At 45.9% G+C, this 21,029-nt stretch overlaps 1 protein-coding gene across 1 annotated transcript in view; it reads right to left on the reverse strand.

Moving 5' to 3' along the window:
* GRID1 (glutamate ionotropic receptor delta type subunit 1) overlaps positions 1-21,029 on the reverse strand; it is a 2,290,275-nt gene that overhangs the window by 27,363 nt on the left and 2,241,883 nt on the right. The gene's annotated exons all lie outside the window — the stretch shown is intronic.

Consider the following 21,029-nt stretch of genomic DNA (forward strand, 5'->3'; position numbering starts at 1 on the left):
TGGGGTCGATACTATGGCAGCGAAACAGGTGCATCAATTCTCCAGCCGCGAACAGGTGATTTCTTCAGTACCATAGCAGGGCCTGCGTCGTAATTGGAGCCGATGTTTCAGATGTCAGACACTCAGTGCTCAGGACTCGGGCTTCGGTGATCTTTTCAGCCACATGAAAGGTGCTGTGCTGTGTTGATTCTTTGGCCACCCCATGTCAATGCATTGGTTTTCAACTGCCAGTAAGACTAGAGTGGAAAAACCAGACGCTGAAGGGTGATGCGTGAAGTGTCTGACATCTTTGCTGCAAAACCCCCTCCAAGGACCCAGAACTGGAATGGCACCTCTTGGCAGGTCAGAACTCCTAGCAAGGTCTGTGGATTAAGTATTTAGGGGCCAAGATTTCTTAACAGGAGGCAAGCACACACAAGCCCTTGAAGAACCTTGGTAAACAGGATACAAAAGCAAAGTCCAGTCTTTTTACTCGCAAATACAGAAGCAGTAAGCAGCAGACCAGCCCAACACAGCAACCAACAGATTGGCAGTTCCCCTCCTACAGCTTCTCCAGCTCTTCTTCTTGGCATAATCGGCTCTTAGTCCACAAGTTTTATGAAGCTATGGTTTCAAAATCTTTGTAGTGCACAAGACCCTGCCTTTCCCTGACATGTGTCCATGCACACTACAGGGGGCTAGAGAAAGCATTGTGTGAGGACGAATATGTGATGTTACAACGCGATCAAAATGATTGCGGTATGTAACATTGCAGTTTTTACAACACAAGTCATTACAACGACTTGTGCTGGAGGACGCTGGATTTAGGAGTAGTAAGATTTACTATTCTAACACTAGTCTACGTACAGTAGGGAAGGCGTTGGAATAGTAAATCTTACTATTCCTTAGGTTATAGCATCCTCCAGTGGAAGTCGATGTAACGCTTGCATTGTAATGGCAGTGTTCTAAATGCATCGTGGTGTAATCACCGCGATTAAAAGGATGTTTCCCCTGAGGACAGGCCCAGCCCTATTCAGGTGTCAGTGATAACTTCTCCACCCACCCTAGCTCACGAAGACCCATCAGCCTGGTGACGGGCCATAAGGCTTTGAAGGACACATCTCAGCTCCATTTGTGTGACTGTCTAGAGTGAATATACAAACAGCCAAACTGACAGTCTAGACCAGATGTGCATTCTGCAGACAGGCAGAGGCACATGATGGTAAAGTAAGACAATGCCCACTTTCTAAAAGTGCATTTTCAAACACGCAAATTAAAAAACAACTTCACTAAAAGACTTTTTTTCAAATTATGAGATCCGGGGCACCCAAACTCCAAATCTCTATTTTTTATTTATTTTTTTTAAAGTTTTGTATAGCGAGAATAAGACCCAGAAGGGTATCAGAGCACTTCAAGGTAATGGATGGAAGAACAAAGTAAGGGGACGTTGAAGAAAGGGTAAGAGAGGGTAACATGATGAGCTAATAAAATTGTACAGGGATGTAATTGAAAGTTACACTTGTAACAGGTTACAAGGCAGCTTCAATATTAACCAATAGGAGATATAGACCTTGCAACAGTGAAAAATGAAATAGGCATCATTTCAATATCAGGACATGTAAGACACACCAGCCCATGTTACACCTTTCACATACATTGCACACTGCCCATGGGTCAACCTTCGGCTTACCCTAGGGGTGCCTTACATGTAGAAACAAGGAAGGCTTGGTCCTGGCAAGTGGGTGCATTTGCTAGGTGGACATAGCAATTTAAAACTGCACTCCCAGACACTGCAGTGGCGGGCCTGCGACATGTTTGCAGAGCTACTCATGTGGGTTGCACACTCAGTGCTGCAGGCTCACACATATCATTTGAATTACAGGCCCTGGGAACACACACAGTGCATTTTACTAGGGTCTTGCCAGTACATCAAATATGCCAATCATAGATAACCAACGCACAATAACAATTTACACAGGGATCACTTTCACTTTAGCACTTTTAGCACTGTTCAACTGTGGTAAAATGCCCAAAGTTCTAAAACTAGCAACAACGAAATGCTGCATATAGTCAAAAACAGGAGTCAGAAGCAAAAAAAGACAGAAGAATAACTCGCCAAAGATGGCAGGTCTAACATAGGTGATGACCACATCTTCCCTGAGTCCAATTAGGCTAGTCCACAGGTGATAAATGTGCTTCCTTCTCCTGCGTTGCCTTTGTGGTGTTGGGGGGTATGGTGTCTGGTTGGTTGGGTGTGATGGTGGTGTTAGTGGTCGTCATCTTCATGCAACTCCCAGCGGCAAATGAACACATCCATGGGGTAGTTGTAGTTGACACACTGTTATGTCTGGCTTCTTTTTATGTTCCAATGTCAATGAGTCATTTCTTATGTGTATGTTTCTAAGGGGCACAGATTTTGGTACGCTATCGAACCTCTACGAGACTCAAGTCAGCACTGCGTCACTTTAGTCAAATCTCGTAAATATCCATGTGTCTTTTTTATGGTGGAAATTACAATGGAGCGCATACCTTGCATTTATTGATATTTACATAACCCGGGTGGTTCTAGTGCAGGTTCCTTTTTACACAGGATTCCAAAAAGTGATGCATCCTCCAAGATACCTCACCTTGTAAATATGGAGCAATGACAGCACCGCCAATGCGTAAACAGTTTTGATGCATTGGTGGCGCAAAGCTCCTTGTAAATAAGCACCATAATTCTCAGATTCTCTCTTGAGGTCATGTTAGAACATTTACCACTATATTAAAAAGGGCCTACCAGCACAGCCACATCTCTCTGACCAATGAGACTAAAAGATATCGACTGCAAGATCTGGGATTTCTTGCCTGTCCGGCTGTCAGTGTGGGCCGTTTCTTCTTGCATTGGTTTTCTTCTCTCCTCGTCAGCTTCTCGCCGGACCCGCTTCGCGGGTCCCGCTTCGTGAGGCGGGGAGAGGCGCCCTGTGACCTGTGACCGGAGGGGCTTTGCTGCCGGGCGCTTGTGCTGACTGAGGGAAGTGCAGGGCTGCGAGCGGACCCGCAGAGACTCAAACTTCCAGGAGTCCCTGCGTGAGGTCAACCCACAACACCTGGGTCGCTCTCCCTGCCTGCCCCGCCCCCCCTCTCTCTTCATTACTGTGCTTTGCTACTGCTGCGCGGGAGAGCGCGCGGGAGAGCGCCAGGAGAAGCCCGGGACAAGGGCGGGACCGTCTAAGGCTGTCAAAGGACGTATAAGGACGGGCCGGGCCACCCCTCTTTCAGGTTGGAACTCAAGACTTGCTCATGATTATTAAGACATTTTGAGACATTCGTGTAACCTGGTACCACATTTAATTCTATTTTAAGTGGACATTCTATAGATTATTGTGACCTGCATTGTATATACTTATTGTACATGATGCCCCTGAGATCTGGGAAGAGTAGACAAGTAACGGTGAAATCAAGCAGTGGTAAGGCTACAGGAACCCTAGACAATTTTATTATTAGGGCCACGGGGATTTTAGATAAAGAAATCGCATTAACAGAAAAACGCCTATCCTTAGACTTACTTACCGGGAGACGCTCCTCCTTGGGAAGGATTGCTACATCAACCACCCCTGAAATTAGTATTATTGGTGACCTAGAATCCCCCGTCATTTCAGCAGTAGCATTGGATACCCCCCCAACATTGATGGAGAATATAGCGGATTGTGTAATAGAAGAGAATGCAAGTAGGAACGTTAAAAATCAGACCCCAAATTCAGCCATCCCACAGTGTAGTCCTTCACCATCTCATGCTCAAGAACCTGATCCTATAGTTAACAAACAATGTAAACGTAAGAGAGGAGGGGGACACCTTAATGGAAATAGAACTAAAACGGCTAAGATTTCTGCCGTTAGAGGCGCTGCCGAATTTCCAAAACAAGGGGGTCCCATGTCGAAGGAATTTGGCCATTGGATACATTGCTGTGAAAATAATAATAAGGATCTCATGGCCAGTCTACAGAAGCTGGTAAAAAGTCTGTTGACTCCCCTGGTGGAAAGAACCCAAATCATTAACCTAAAACTAGATCAACTAGAGTTCTTAACATCTAAAAATACCCTTTTACTGGAGAGTCTTGTAGACAATAGCAAACAACCCGCTGCTACTGTGGGTAATATTACTACAGCAAAAAAGGGGGCCCAGAAAAGTCAGCTACAAGCTCAGCAAGCTCAGCAACCGAAAACTGCAGTACCTGCAGATCCTAACGGTATTACCCCTCGTATAGTGCCAGCTACTTTGTCTAAAACTACGCTGGCGTCTACTGTGGGATCTCAGCCAAAGAACTCTTTGGCGGTAGCATCACCAGTAAACACAGTTCCCCCTGTCCCATTAAATGCTACTGAGGGGAGAGAAACTCCAGTTAGCAAACCCTTAGCCCCTAGTAAAACACCCCTGCCTGGTAAACAGATCTATGTAAATATACCCCCAGATGCTGCCCCTTACATGGCAATTTTGACAGGTGTTCCATTGATTGCAGCGAACAAATATGAGAAAATGGAGGACCTTTTGAATAAAACAAAATTTTGGTTAAATAATAACAGGCCCCTTTCCCAAGACACTGCTACAAAAATTTTAAGTGTGCGAAGGGTCCCCTGGGTTGGGCCGAGCAAGAAAGATCTGGAGGGGGACTGTATTCTGATTAATTTTAGAGACATCTGGGTGAAGGATATGATCTGCAGCAAAGCAAGATTCGGCAGGATGGGGGACATCCAGTGTGTGGGACTTGAATACTTCTACCCAAATCTCTATCATACCATCTCAAACCCCAATCACCGCGGGCAAAGAACACGCGGCAGTAATCATTCGGGTTGGGCACAGAGCTTGCCTATGAACCAAGGCATACAGACTTATTGTGGCCCTTGGCATGAGATAAATGGCCCCTTTATGGGACCACCGAGTATGGGTCATCTCACACAAGCCCCGTACAACCCACGAAGACCAAGGTATCAAGGTGAGGAGTACCCAGGTTGGATCTCAAATAATAATATCCCATTGAGAAACCGCTTTGATCCATTTATGGGTATGGAGGGGGTAGATTGACCATCAGCTAGGTCTGAGGGCATCGCTCTACCCACGCTAGATTTGGGAAAGAGGAAAAACATAGGGATAGCCCACAATGATAACCCAGTTGTGGTGACTGGTGATTGTGATTTTGTGAGTACTGGTCTCCCATATGTAGAGAATGATGTTATTTATGGAGGAGATACCATCTTGGGTTGTGAGAATTACCCACTACTGTCTGGGCAAGTCCACTCAAGCACAAAAGACACTATGGGGAGCACTCATGGGAAACCGGGGCTGTCTCTAATATCTTGGAATATTGCTGGACTTATCGGCAGATTGGAGGATGATGCGTGGTTGGATTATGTAGGAGACCAGGGGATCCTGTGTCTACAGGAGACCTGGACTAGGACTGCCTGTGACATTGAGGGCTTTCAATCATTTAATGTTTTAGCCGTTCCATCGACATCTGGGAGGGCAAAGGGTGGTATAATGACAGCGCTGTCCATAAAACTACAGAAGTTGACAACTTCGAAACTAGTGGACACAAAGTGGTATCAATTGTTGTTATTGGAGCATCTTTTCCCAGAACCTGTGTTGTTAGTCAATTGGTATCACAACATCTTTAATGGACGTGACACATCGATAATTCAAAGTCTGGAGAACGCAGTGGGCAAAGCACGAGGCGAGCATCCATCATCGTCTGTCATTTGGGTTGGCGATTTTAACTGTTCGTTGTGCAGTTTTGGAGGTTCGAATGTGTGTGGTCTGGAGGACTCAAATACACAGCCCTTGGCTCATTTTAAGCACACACCCCAGGGGGACGCCTTGAACAATATTATTATCCTGAATGACTTGTGTGTGGTGGAACCCTGGACAGCCCCTAACATACCGCAAATACCAACTTTCCAGGGTACAAGGGGAGAGATGAGCACCATTGATTTTGTCCTGGTGTCCAGTAGCTTTCTTAAATATGTTGACAAGCTTGAGGTGGTGGCCAATCCCGTAAGTGATCATAATCCCCTAATGTTGTCATTGTGCTTGCCAGTACAAGAATCTTCAAAGACTTGGGACCAGTTAATCAAGTATAGCAAGAATCAGGGTGTTAGTTTAAAATGGGGGAAGGTAGATACGATAAAATTGGAGGAAGATATCTTTGATAGTTGCAAAATGGAAATGGAATCATTTCTACTCCCAGTATCTGACCCTCACAAGGTTATTGAGAGTTTTGAGAAACTCTGTGGGCATGTAGCAAAGCACCTTAGGAAACCCAAGGGAAAGGGTGGCCAAAAGGCCTTTAGATGGTTTGATTCCGTGTGTTCTGCCACACATCAATCCCTAAAACTAGCCTTGCGCCAAAAACCAAGAAATAGAGAACCTGTAAGAACTAGCAGAAAGGCTTATAGGGAGGCTATTGTAAAAAGAAAGCAGGACTTAAAAAACACTGCTTGGGAAGACCTAGAAAAGGCTGCAGAACTAAAAGATAGTAGGCTCTTTTGGGAGGTCCTAAACCGCCCCCTTTTTAAGAATGACAATAAAGAAACTATAGTTATGCAGGTCACCGCTGATCAGTGGGAACTACATTTTAGTAAGATTTTTAATCTTAATTCTATTCCAATAATGGAAAGATCGGATAGCACAGGGGATCTGGCGATACCATCCTCGGCTTTGACCCTCAGCTCTTCACTTACACTAATAGAGATTGAGGAAGCTTTAGGGAAGGGTTTATCACTAAAAGCTCCAGGCCCAGATGCTGTCCCCTTGGACCTTTTTAAACACAACGTTAGTTTGTGGGCACCCTTATTACTGAATGTATTTAGGGCTGTTGTGGTCGTCGCATCCCTGGCTCTTGGAAGGAGGCAATTGTAGTGCCGATTTTCAAGAAGGGTGATAGGTGCGACCCATGTTGCTATCGTCCCATATCCCTAATAGATGCCTCATGCAAAATCTTGGGCAGGGTTATTTTAGCCAGATTAGAAAGCTGGGCAGACTCAACAGGTCTTATAGTTGATTCCCAATATGGATTTAGGCGAGGAAAGGGGACTGTCGAGCAGTGCCTGAATTTGGCACTAATCATAGGCAAGTACATGAAGGCAAAAAAGTCTGCAATACATCTTGCCTTCATGGACTTGTCAAGTGCATTCGACACTGTTTGTAGACATAAGTTGCGGCAGATGATGGATGACATGGGCTTCGAGGAACCTCTGGTCACATTGCTTCGTAGGTTACATGCAGCAACAACTGTAGCAATTAGATTTGGTCCTGGAGGTGAAATGACAAAATCAATTCCATCAACTGAGGGTGTGCGTCAAGGATGCATTCTGGCGCCTTTTCTTTTTTTGGTATATACGAACGGGCTGGAAAAGTACCTATTAGACCAGGGTTGCGATTTTCCAAAAATTAATGGCAAAAGTATCCCCATGCTTTCCTACGCAGACGATACTGTCTTAATGACCCTAACGGGAAATAGCATGCAAGTATGTTTAGATGCCTTTAATACTTTCATGCTGGACCTTGACTTAAAGGTAAACTTCACTAAATCTTTTGTAATGTGTTGTGGTCCTAAAGGGTCAAACATCAGGAAGTTTGTGGTAAATAATCGCACAATTGGAAAGGTGGATAATTTCAACTATCTAGGTAATTTGTTTAATAACAAACTAAGCTGGACTCCACTTATGAAGGTTCGAGCCCAGAGTGCGACCCGAGCAATAGAGGGCATCTTCCGTTTTTGTAGTAAACTGGGCCAAAAAAATGTTATGCACCTCAAAACCCTTTATACATCTAAATGTTTATCGGTGGCCACCTATGGGGCAGGGGTTTGGGGGACTGAAACACCAACTGTGATACAGGTGGTGGAAAATAATTTCATAAAAAGGGTTTTATCAGTTCCCAAAGGCTCTTCAAACATCTTTTGCCACAAAGAAATGGGAATGGTCAACGTATCTGATACGATTCGTTTGTCCCCTTTATTGTTATGGGGCAAAATATGGCGATCTGAAGACTTGCAACTTACTAAAGATATCATTATGGATTGCATGGCCTTGGAAAATTCAAAACAGAACCCTTGGTTGTCTTATGTTTGCAATATGTTAAATAAGATTGGTTTGGGTTCCTTTTATGACAACCCAGAAGAAATAGAGGGAAACCAAAAGGCGGTCATAAAGACAATGTATTGGAAACTACTGAATTCACCATCTTCGGATGATGTTAATGTTCATGTTCATAAGCCCCAACCTCAGTTCTATTTGACATTTACTCTCAATGTGCAATGGCGGTTTTTACTAACAAGGTTTAGATTGGATATTCTGCATTTTTTGCTTGCTTTTCCGAAACAAGGGGGTTGGTGTGAGAGGCTTCCCCCTTGTCCATGTAATAATAGGGTTAGCCAAAGCACCATACATGTGGTCCTTTTTTGCTCCTTATATCAAGAGCCAAGAATCCGGTTTATTAAACCAATTCTGAAGGGGCAGCAACCTTGTACTTATAAGGAAGGGTACGATTACCTGTCTTCATTATCCTCTGTTGAAACCTGCTGTGCCATGTTAAATTTTATTAGAGTTTCGCTAAAGATTAGGAAGGGCTATGGCTAGTATTAAAATGCATATAATGTTTTCTGGCCAAAAAACCTGTATATATGTTTACAATGGTCCTTTATTATGTCTTTTATAAATTTGCGTAAATTGTGTATTTTCTTTTATATGAGGTACGATGGTTTGTATGTTCAGTACTTTTATGATCCATTTTATGAATCGAATAAAGTTTTGAAAGGAACGACTGCAAGATCTACCCAAAATCTAATACTGGACTTACTGCAGTACTGTATGAAAGAGAAATGAATGGTTGAAACCATACAATAAGGTTTTAATCTATGCCTATGCACTGCAGATATTTGGCCATGTTGCATCATTTATGAAGTAAAGCCAAAGAGTGCATCCGTATTTGTACACTTCCTGGACTTTACATTTACTTGTCATCTGGTATTCAGAAAGGCCCTCTGGAAAAAGCAGACGATGGGCTAATAACTCCTGTCAAATCTGAACAGTCTCCATAAAGCATCCATCTCAGCGTTGAGGTTTACATAGGAAGGAAAGGTGAGAAAAGATTCACCACCACAAGAGGTGTACAACGAGGTGTCTTTTACCGCCACTCCTTATTTCCATTTTGTTGTCAATGCAATGTAAGAAGAGGTTCAAAATGCTTCAGTATATGATGGCTTACTAGTGTCTCTCTGTGATATGTAGAAAAATCCATCCTGAAGGAAAGGGCCTCCCTGATTTTGAAACGCAAGTTCAGGCTGCAAGAGCATACTGTAGGGAAGACTAACAAATGCAAATCCAAACTTAATCTATTGTGGTGGCACCCAAGAAGAGGCAAACGCAGTTTGTTCCATCTAGGTAAAGACTGCCTGGAAGAGCCAGATGTTTACTGGATGGAATGTTGGTGGAAACTAGCAAAATTCCATCATTCGCTGAGTGGCGGAATTTCTTTCCCCATGAGGGTCCAGAAATGTGAGCTGGCAAGGATGAGTGAGATTCGGTGTCCTCTCACATGATTTTCGATATGAGGCAGTCACGGGCGTCACAAGGGGTAACGGTCAGAGGGCTGCTTCTCGAGTAGATTGGTTGCCGCTCGAGTGATTTTCTACCCGAGTAGCATCATACTCAACTCATATGTGCGCAGGCTCTTGCGCACTGCATGGTTCTGTTAAAAGGGGAGTTTAACCAGTGACGTGTGGGAAACAGGCACATGTATATGGTGTGTGCTCTAACCATACAAATATCTTACCAGTATTTTCACGAAAAGGTAATTCCTGCAATTAATTCAGTTGGACCTGAAAGCTGGCTTCAACAATATTGCCTTGACTTTACACTGTAGAATACCTTTACTGGAGTACACAAGGGTAAAAAAAATGTGAATATATTTTCTGCGTATTTCCATCTGTATTTCCTCAGGCAGCACCTCTAATATTTCTAAAATAAGAGTGTATTTTTTCTGCGTAGCTATCTGACAATATTAGGAGGAAAGAGGGAAAGCCATCCACCGGTCCGGTTGTGAAAACAGTAGGATCATTTTAAATAACTACCAGCTAGGTTTGAGAAACGGTAACACATTTTTAGATATGTATACACATATGATGGCAAGTTTCCCTTCCAGCATTACTGAAGCGTTCGGGCAAACATTGTGGCAGGTGATATGCAGGGTGTCATGGACAAAGAAATAATGACTCGTACTGCAACGTTCTAAAACTCGCCAAGGGGCCTGACTCTTTCAGACATCCCTTAAAGTTACCTTAAATATGGTTACTGGGCTGTGATTGTTCTCTGCTGCAATTCTTGAGGCAAAACAAAAACTTTCCAGGTACGTTTTAGCAAACGCAAACGTAACCAATCAGCAACCATATTTTTCATTCAGACAATTTTGTTTTCAAAATTTTGAAAACATAGATAGCGAAAGGATTACATGCTAACTGAATACTTGAGAGAATGCACCAAAAGTTATGAATAAAAGATGTATATTGGGGTGCGTTTTACGAATTAGCCTCGCTCTTGGCATAGTCATTCAATATTTTTTTCACTAAGTACGCATATGTTTTTGTGAAAAAAACTGGTATTTAGTGCTTTAAAAAGAAGTCCTCGCTTTAGGTCCCTTTTGGCAATCGTGTACATTACTACTACGGAGCACTTTAAGTGAAATTCCTTGAAAATAAAGAAATAGCAAACACACATTTATAAGCTGATACTAGGAGTTAAGCCAAACTATATTATCATTCAGGACCAAGAATACTCGTGTGCGTTCATTCTGCCTAAAAATGTACCCACCAATTGGCACAGAACAACGAAATGACCCGATTACTTACCAGTAATCATAATGAAAGTTAAAACTAAGTAAGGCGGTGATCACCTCCAGGTCACTTCTTCCTCATCATAGTCCTGACAATGCGAGCAGGTATGAAGCCAACCCATAGCCAAAAGTTTCTTAATGCTAATATTTCTTTCTTTCTTTATTTCTTTTCTTTCTTTCTTTCTTTCTTTCTTTCTTTCTTTCTTTCTTTCTTGCAAAAATATATAAAATGTATTGTAAAAAAGTGAAATAATTGATTATAGAAATCAATATTACTGACATGACCTGGTAACTTTGAAGCAGATTAAACACCTTCTGTAATTTTTATTTGTGACCAGTAACAGATGACTAACAAATGTATTTTGTGAAGTCCATATGATGGATCTGCATATTTCCGGTAAAGTAATGCATTTTGTTTTAACCCAATTTAGGGGCCGATTAGGATTGCGGTGAATCCGCATCCTCCGGGCCGGCGGAAGCCACCGCCGGCCCAGAGGATGCTGATTCACCGTTGCGGTGATTGAAAAGACCCCCCGCCAGTTTAGGATGGCAGGGGGGTCATCTGCGGACGGTAAGAATGTCCGCCGCCTTTCCGCCGCGGTCGACTTCCAACCGTGGCGGAAAAGCTCTAATATGGTGGCGGTGTCTATCAGACACCGCCAGCCATATTAGGATGCATGCGGAAACATGCTTTTCCACGGCTGGTTTTCCGCCGTGGAAAAGCATGTGGTCTTTTGTGTTTGGGGGCCCGTTGCCGGCCCCCAGGGGTGATGGGGGTGGGGGGGTGCACATGGGGGGTACCTATGGTACCCCCCTGCCTTTGCATGCACAAAGCGGCAGGCACCGTGCAGTGCCTGCCGCTTTGTGCATGCAAAGGGAAAACATGCATATTTAACATTGCGGAGGGTGCTGCTTCAAGCAGCACCCGCCGCAATGTTAACTATACGGGATGTGACCGCCAGGGTGGCAGTCACATCCTAATTCCGAGGGAAGGAACGCCGCTGGCCCTGCGGACGGTCTCTCCACCTCGGGATGGCGGACGGACGCAGGTCCGTCCGCCATCCTAATAGGCCCCTAAGTACTGATTTACAAGAAGCCAAATATCCATGAAGTTCCAGAAATTCTTTCGCTGCTGCAAAGTCTTTCTGTACTTGCACTAAAAGAATCTTTTTTCTCTATTTAGTCAGATACAATCTTCTAGTTTCCATCTGAAATATTATTCCAGTAAACCTCGTCTTTTGTGAATTAATAAAGTCTGACTTTGCTGTGTTCATGGTGAATTCAAAGGCCTGTACAGTTTGAAAAATCAGAGGTGTGTGATCTTTTGCCTTTTAAAAGTAAGTGGCAGAAATTAGCAAAACACCAAGTTAATTAAATATTTAATTCACACTAACTGAAATAACTGTAGAAAGTACCCGTATGAAAAACTCTTGAGGCACTAAATTGCTAATGCTCTTGACCCAAGGCAAACCTCAGTAATTTCTGTGACCTTAGGTGGATGGCTTTATGGAAATATGCGTCTTTTCTTAGTTCCCCTTGACACTACTGTTGTAAGACCCCCTGACCTATCCGCTGTTTCTACCCAATATGAGAAATCAAGAAGCTCAATGTCGTTAATGGTTAATTTCAAAGTTTTTAACCCCAAAAAAAATCTTCACAAGTTGTGGCAGCAACATAAAAGTCTTTCTATTTTCATTCATTCATTAATCTTTATTTCGGCGATCTGCCATAAAAGATACAATACAATTAAATGCAACAAAAGCAACAACACTTTAACATCAATAACAGACCAACGAAGGATGCAAAAAAGGAGGCCATCACATGTTCTGGAAAACAATACAGAAATCACTACTTGTTTCCTCAATCAATCTAAAAGGATGCTAAATAGAGTAAAACAGTATATCATAGATACTAAAATGATACTAAATACAGTATAACGGTCTATCATAAACTAAAATCTTCCATATAGTGCCATAGTTTTGAAGTTGAGTAAAACAAACAAGGGCTAAAGTTGCGGTACTCTAGAAATTAGAAGCAGTCTCTTGTGCCAAGCTGCCTCTAGAAATTTGGCCATTACAAACACAATTACTTTAGATAGGTCAGTTTTGAGGATTCTGAAGGCCTCAGAGCATTTACGGAACCCTAAGTTCTTACATAAGGGGATTACCCAGAATCTTCTGGCAGCAATGTAAGCGATACAAAAGAAGACTAGATGGAGTTCGTCTTCCAGCCTGCAGTTGCAGCCGGGGCAATTCTCCAGGGTTGGCTGCTTCCATTTACTCGTAAATGCTCTTAACGGAAGAGTACTGTAACGCCATTGGAGGAATAGCTTCCGGGCCAGGTTTGGGAAAATGTCATCAAGAACTGGCTCAAACCTATAAGAGTCTTTCACCGCAAGGAATGTGTTAGCCAAAGAGTCTGGGCGAGTGCCCTGTGTGCGAGATGCCAGGTTACAAGCATTATAGGTTGCCACCAGATGTTTCCGGGGCATACCCTGGCAGGCGACTAGAGGATCGCTCCACAGGGACGGAAGGCCCAGCCGGTCAAATTCGGATTTAATATATTTGAACCATGGAATATTCTCTATAGCAGGTAGAGCAAGGATTCCCTGCAATTCCTGCCTATAGTTGGCTAACTCAGGGGTGGACCATAGTCTTCTCCAAAAGGTTAAGGGTTTCACACCCACCACTTCATTCAAGGGCTTTAGACCCAGATCCAGCCTTAGCGGCAGGAGCGGTGTGCTTGTTGGTAGCTTTAATAATTGCCTGAGAAATTTATTTTCTAGAGTAACCATATCTTTTTTACAAGCATACCCCCAGAGTTCGCTGCCATAAAGGATCGCTCCTCTGGCCTGGAGTCTATAGATCTCCAGCAGAGGGGCTAGCGGCCTAATAGATGATCTGTTAGAATTTGCTAGCCTAATTATACCCCCTGTTAATTGCGCCAGTCTGAGCTGTGACTTGGCCTGGTGATCGCCCCATTCCAGTTTATCATTGATGGTCACGCCAAGGTACTCAAACGTATAGACTCTTTCTAGTCTATTCAGGCCTATGGATGGATTGGGACGTGTCTTTTTGGGGGGATTAAAAATCATAAACTCCGTTTTCATGGCATTTATTTCAAGACCATGCTCTCGGCAGAATGCCTCAAACCCCTCCAGAATACGCTGGATTCCCATAGGGGATTTTGAGAGCAACAGGGTGTCATCCGTGAACATAATCGCGGGCACCCTGTTGCCACCAAGCTAGATGCATCTGAGTTGATGACGTTATTTAAAAAATCGATTACCCCATTGACAAAGAGGCAAAACAGGGTCGGTGCAAGAACACAGCCCTGCCTTACCCCTCTGCCAACGGGGAATCTATTGGAAAGACAGCCCAACCTCCCACACCTTACCTGTGCATAATTGTGAGTGTGTAGACGAATGATGACATCTAGGAGAGCGTGGGGGAGGCCAAGTTTAGCTAGTACCGTCCAAAGTTTACTCCGCGGGACCAGATCAAATGCCGCTCTGAGGTCGACAAAGATGGTATATAAGGTACCCCCCTCCACCCTCACCGTCTTCCAAAAAAGAAGGGCCAACCGAAAAAGGTGGTCCGTGGTTGACACCTTACTCCTAAAACCCACCTGGAATGTACTCAAGACTGAGTGGTCTGTCATCCAGTCCTTTCTATTTTCCTTCTGGTCAGGGTGGTCTTCCCATCTGATCACAGTCCTGGATCCAAAATTCCTTCTATGGATTATCCGCCCCTCGGGACGAGTGAAGAGGGGAAAAAAAAAAAAAGATCATTCTTTTGATCTGTGCCCTAGGTAGCTCATCTACCCATCACCGTGCCATCACCGTGTGCGAGGAAAAGAGGGGAGTGCCCCTGTCAGGTTTAAGGTTAGTGGTGTTTCTCCTGTTTCCCGCCAACTTCCCAAAAAAACGAAGGAGTGGGACTTGCCTGAGTCTATGGCCCTCCGGGACCGTAGCAATGGGTAACTTGGCGTCCTCTCCTCCCTGGGGTTGACTGGATACACATGCGTTGCCTCCGGGTGGTGTCTCTGCTTCCCCTCTCGCGTCTCCTCTTCTGGGATCACCCGGGTCCTTGCTGGTAGGGTCTCCTCGTTTTCCTCATCTGTCCGCGTCTCCTCATCACCCTCTGACTGCGCTTCCTCTACACTCCTCTGCTTTATCCTCCCTTCCTTCTGGGGTGAAGCCTCTGGGGTTAGCACGGTGTATGCATCTGACTCTTGCATGCCAACATCTTCTCTTGAAACCTGTATAGCGGTGGCCATCTTAGAATTGGCAGCTGACGACACTGCCATATCACACATATCGAAGATCTATTGTAGTGAGAACACCCCCTTTCCCTCAGTGATAAGAAAACTATTAATGTCTGCAAATATATAATTTCTGAAATGTGTTCAACTTTCTCAGATCCTGATTGGTCTAAATTCTCCAGAAGACTTTTCCACTGAGAGCAAGACTGCATAAAATATGCATTTTCTTTCTTCCAGTGGACGTTATGGCTGCCTTTCTTTTTTGTTTTTTTTTACTGATTTCTGCAACGCATTTAGCAATGCTTATTTTTGAATTCAAAGGAAGACGAGTTACTCTGAAATTCTCGGGCATTGAATGTTTGCGTTACAGTATGTAGCCTTTTGGACCACCTTTAGTCCCCATAAATCTGTAACATTTTTCTCCGTTCCCTGAACAAAAAACAATAATCTCACCCCCAGCGCAAATTTCACTCCTTGGCATTGTCATACCTTTGATGGGTGTGATGTTACACTTAGGTTTCAGGGTTGGGTTTTATCTCATTAGGAGGCATCTGACCTCAAGCCTTCACACAAAAGAGTGTTATGCTTTGTTATTTAGTCCTGTGTAATGAAAAATGTTGCAAAAGATTGTTTTCTTATCCTGGCTATCTAGAATGTCATCCACATGCCTTCTTCCAACTGATATTGGCCCAGCAGATGTAGCATTGAAGGATAAAATATCAAAGATGTGCCAGAAAAACGTCGCAAATAGCTTTATGTTTATAAGAACTTCAATACAGTCATCTCTAGTATGACCAATTTCAAATAGTTGTTCAAAATTTGTGATTAATGCTTGAAAGTATAAGATACGTATCTTACAGTATGAGAAGAAGAAATTGTGGCAGTGTATGCCCTCTTTACAGTCCCCTCTATTTTTTAGGTCTTGCCTGAGACATCACATGCGCTTTCTCTTCGAGACATTTAGTAAGTGGCTTTCAAAAGTGCCACCAGAGGCTTTTGCTGGCCTACACATTCACAGCTGCCATCTGTGTTTTTAGTGCTATAATCAGGCTCCTATGCTTGCACTACCCCCTCCCTTTCCCCCTCCCTCCTGGTCAGCTTCATTTGTGTCTTTTAGCTGTGAATCATGCTCCTCTGCTAGCACTCCCCCTCCCTTCTCCCCCTCCTCTTCATCAGTTTAATTTGTTTCTTCTATCACTGTGAATGCTCCTGCTTCCACCAGGCACACACACCCCATCAGTTGTCAGTGCACGCTTTCACCAGGCACACACACCACCAGCCGTCAATGCACGCTTCAACCAGGCACACACACCACCAGCCGTCAGTGCACACTTCCACCAGGCACACACACCACCAGCCATCAGTGCACGCTTCTACCTGGCATTGCCACCACCAGCCATCAGTGCACGCTTCCACCAGGCACACACCACCAGCTGTCAGAGCACTCTTTCACCAGGCACAGACACCACCAGACGTCAGTGCATCCACCAGGCGCACACACCAGCAGCCGTCAGTGCATGCTTCCACCAGGCACACACACCACCAGCCGTCAGTGCAAACTTCCACCAAGCACACACACCACCAGCCGTCAGTGCATCCTTCCACCAGGCACACACACCACCAGCTGTCAGTGCACGCTTCCAGCAGGCCAACACACCACCAGCCTTCAGTGCACGCTTCCACCAGGCATACCCACCACCAGCCGTCAGTGCACGCTTCCACCAGGCACACATCAGGCTCTCACCACAAGCCGTCAGTGCACGCTTTCAACAGACCCATCCACCACCAGCCGACAGTGCATGCTTCCACCAGGAGCACACAACACCAGCTGTCAGTGCACGCTTCCACCAGGCACACAAAGCACGCTTCAACCAGGCACACACACCACCAGCCGTCAGTACACACTTCCACCAGGCACACACACCACCAGCCATCAGTGCACGCTTCTACCAGGCATACCCACCACCAGCCATCAGTGCATGCTTCCACCAGGCACACACCACCAGCTGTCAGTGCACACTTCCATCAGGCACACACACCACCAACTGTCAGTGCACACTTCCATCAGGCATATACACCACCAGCCATCAGTGCACGCTTCCACCAGGCACACACCACCAGCAGTCAGAGCACGCTTCCAACAGGCACACACACCAACAGCCGTCAGTGCACGCTTCCACCAGACACACACCACCAGCTGTCAGTGCACGCTTCCACCAGGCACACACACCTCCAGCCATCAGTGCACGCTTCCACCAGGCAGACACACCACCAGCCATCAGTGCACGCTTCCACCAGGCACACACACCACCAGCTGTCAGTGCACACTTTCACTAGGCACACACACTACCACGTCAGACGCTTCCACCAGGCACACACCACCAGCCGTCAGTGCACGCTTTCACCAGGCACACACACCACCAGCTGTCGGTGCATGGTTTCACCGGGCACACGCACCACCAGCCATCAGTGCACGTTTTCACCAGGCACACACACCACCAGCCGTCAGTACAGGCTTCCACCAGGCACACACTCCACCAGCCGTTAGTGCACACTTCCACTAGACACACACACCACCAGCCGTCGGTGCACGCTTCCACCAGGCACACACTCCATGAGCCATCAGTGCACGTTTCCACCAGGCACACACACCACCAGCCGTCAGTGCACACTTTCACCAGGCACACACACCACCACGTCACACACTACTAGCCGTCAGTGCACGCTTCCTCCAGGCACAAACCACCAGCCGTCAGTGCACGCTTTCACCAGGCACACACACACCACCAGCCGTCGGTGCATGCTTTCACCGGGCACACGCACCACCAGCGGTCAGTGCATGCTTTCACCAGGCACACACACCACCAGCCATCAGTGCACGCTTCCACCAGGCACACACTCCACCAGCCGTTAGTGCACGCTTCCACCAGGCACACACACCACCAGCCATCAGTGTACGCTTCCACCAGGCACACACACCACCAGCCATCAGTGCACGCTTCCACCAGGCACACACACCACCAGGCCTTGGTACACGCTTCCACCAGGCACACACCACCAGCCATCAGTGCACGCTTCCACCAGGCACACACGCCACCAGCCGTCAGTGCACGCTTCCACCAGGCACACACACCACCAGCCATCAGTGCACTCTTCCACCAGACACACACCACCAGCTGTCAGTGCACGCTTCCACCAGGCACACACACCTCCAGCCATCAGTGCACGCTTCCACCAGGCAGACACACCACCAGCCATCAGTGCACGCTTCCACCAGGCACACACACCCCCAGCTGTCAGTGCACACTTTCACTAGGCACACACACTACCACGTCAGATGCTTCCACCAGGCACACACCACCAGCCATCAGTGCACGCTTTCACCAGGCACACACACCACCAGCTGTCGGTGCATGGTTTCACCGGGCACACGCACCACCAGCCATCAGTGCACGTTTTCACCAGGCACACACACCACCAGCCGTCAGTGCAGGCTTCCACCAGGCACACACTCCACCAGCCGTTAGTGCACGCTTCCACTAGACACACACACCACCAGCCGTCGGTGCACGCTTCCACCAGGCACACACTCCACGAGCCATCAGTGCACGTTTCCACCAGGCACACACACCACCAGCCGTCAGTGCACACTTTCACCAGGCACACACACCACCACGTCACACACTACTAGCCGTCAGTGCACGCTTCCTCCAGGCACAAACCACCAGCCGTCAGTGCACGCTTTCACCAGGCACACACACACCACCAGCCGTCGGTGCATGCTTTCACCGGGCACACGCACCACCAGCGGTCAGTGCATGCTTTCACCAGGCACACACACCACCAGCCATCAGTGCACGCTTCCACCAGGCACACACTCCCCCAGCCGTTAGTGCACGCTTCCACCAGGCACACACACCACCAGCCATCAGTGTACGCTTCCACCAGGCACACACACCACCAGCCATCAGTGCACGCTTCCACCAGGCACACACACCACCAGGCCTTGGTACACGCTTCCACCAGGCACACACCACCAGCCATCAGTGCACGCTTCCACCAGGCACACACGCCACCAGCCGTCAGTGCACGCTTCCACCAGGCACACACACCACCAGCCATCAGTGCACTCTTCCACCAGGCACACACCACCAGCCGTCCGTGCACGCTTCCACCAGGCACACACACCACCAGCCATCAGTGCAGCAGGCAGGCTCTTCTCACAGTTTCTTGGTAAATATGTGTTCGATGCCTGGGAGGGAGTGGGTCAAGTTTCCTTAAGCCATGCTGAGTATGCAGGTGCAGTGCATTAACTCCTGTGTGAGTGAGACATGCTGCCTGGGGCTCACTCACTCCACACTTGTAAATTGTGCCTGCACCAGGCTTTTTCTCATTTGCAAAGTTTGGCGCTGGCGCATGCGCACAGCTAGGCAGCCCCCACACCCTCGGGGATGACTGCTTCCTACAACCAGAATGGAAACAACATTCAGAGCAATGGAAACAAGTACACTTGATGCAAAGAACTGTTAACAAAAACCATGTTCAGCTATTGTTGATCTAGCAACTTAAACAGAACGGCAACAAAAAACAAACAAGCATTGGCATAGCCAATAGGTCTCACTTTTTGGACCCTATAAGTATTTAGTTATGCAGCAGAATTTCCTTGGTGCAACAACACCAACTGTTGCGTGGCTAAACACTTATAAGGACCCAAATGCGACACCTATTGGCTATGCCAATGCTTGACTGTGTGTTGGGTCCGAGAACAAAGAATCTACAGTAGCCAAAGTGGAGGACATGCATATTAATAATGAGTTCAATTTGACATGTTTTGAAATATTTTTGGGATTATTTCATGAAAATATAGATTTTTCAATGCCTTTACTCGAGATGGAATGTCGCTAATGAACAGATAAAGCATTGTTAGTTGTAGATCTGTAAGACTGGAAACTATTGTAAAGCATCATTCAATGCTCTGTCAATTTACTGATGCAGATCATCTTTGATTAAGAAAAGGATATTTTACTCCTCAGAAGCCATTTCTGTGTTCATATGTTTTTTGCTCTCTTTTGTAGCTCCATGGTAGCAGGCAAACAGTAAATGACCTCCTCTGGTGGGATTTATATATACAAACAAAGTATACATATATATTCTAGAAACTGGTTTATCTTTGAGGAGAGTCTCAATATGTTTCTGACATGAAATACTTTGATACTTTGTACTGAAGTGGTTTGGTATTATGGGTGATGAAGGAGAGGGATTTCTTACAGTGGAATCGGAAAAGGGGCAAATATTTTCTTCTTCTAATCAAAACATACATAAGAACAAACAAGGAACTACTATTTGGCTTTGTGGAAGAACGTTCTCCCATTCAGGAGTGCTCACATTGTCAGGACTGTGCCATGGAAGACATGACATGGACATAATAGATTATGTTGCTTCCTCCTCATGCTGGGAGCAGTTAAGTGAAACACACCACACATGGAGCTCTTTAACAGATGCCTTTATTCTTCAGCATACAATCACATAATACCCTGATGGTAAGTCTTATGTCATGAGTTGAATAGCCACAACTTAACACCTCCCAGCAGCTTACGTAGTACCTATGTGAAGTCCTCTTAGAAGTGTACTGGTCGATGGGTTCGGGGGTATTCCAAAGACTGATGACCAACAGGATTCATTCCATGCGGAGGAAGTGGCGCCCGGGATGAGAACTTCGGATTTGTTGGGGATGAGTTTGAGGCACCTCTGCTTCATCCAGGCTGCTACTACCTTCATCCCATCATGGAAGTTGTTCTTAGAAGCTGTGGATTCCTCAGTGAGGGAGAGAAACAGCTGGGTGTCAATAGCGTAGGAGACATCAAGAGTCTATAAACTTTTCTTAAATAAAAAGTACAAACAAAATCAACATCATATTTCCTCA

The sequence above is a fragment of the Lissotriton helveticus genome, chromosome 5_1, assembly GCF_964261635.1.
Source record: "Lissotriton helveticus chromosome 5_1, aLisHel1.1, whole genome shotgun sequence".
Lineage (NCBI taxonomy): Eukaryota > Metazoa > Chordata > Amphibia > Caudata > Salamandridae > Lissotriton > Lissotriton helveticus.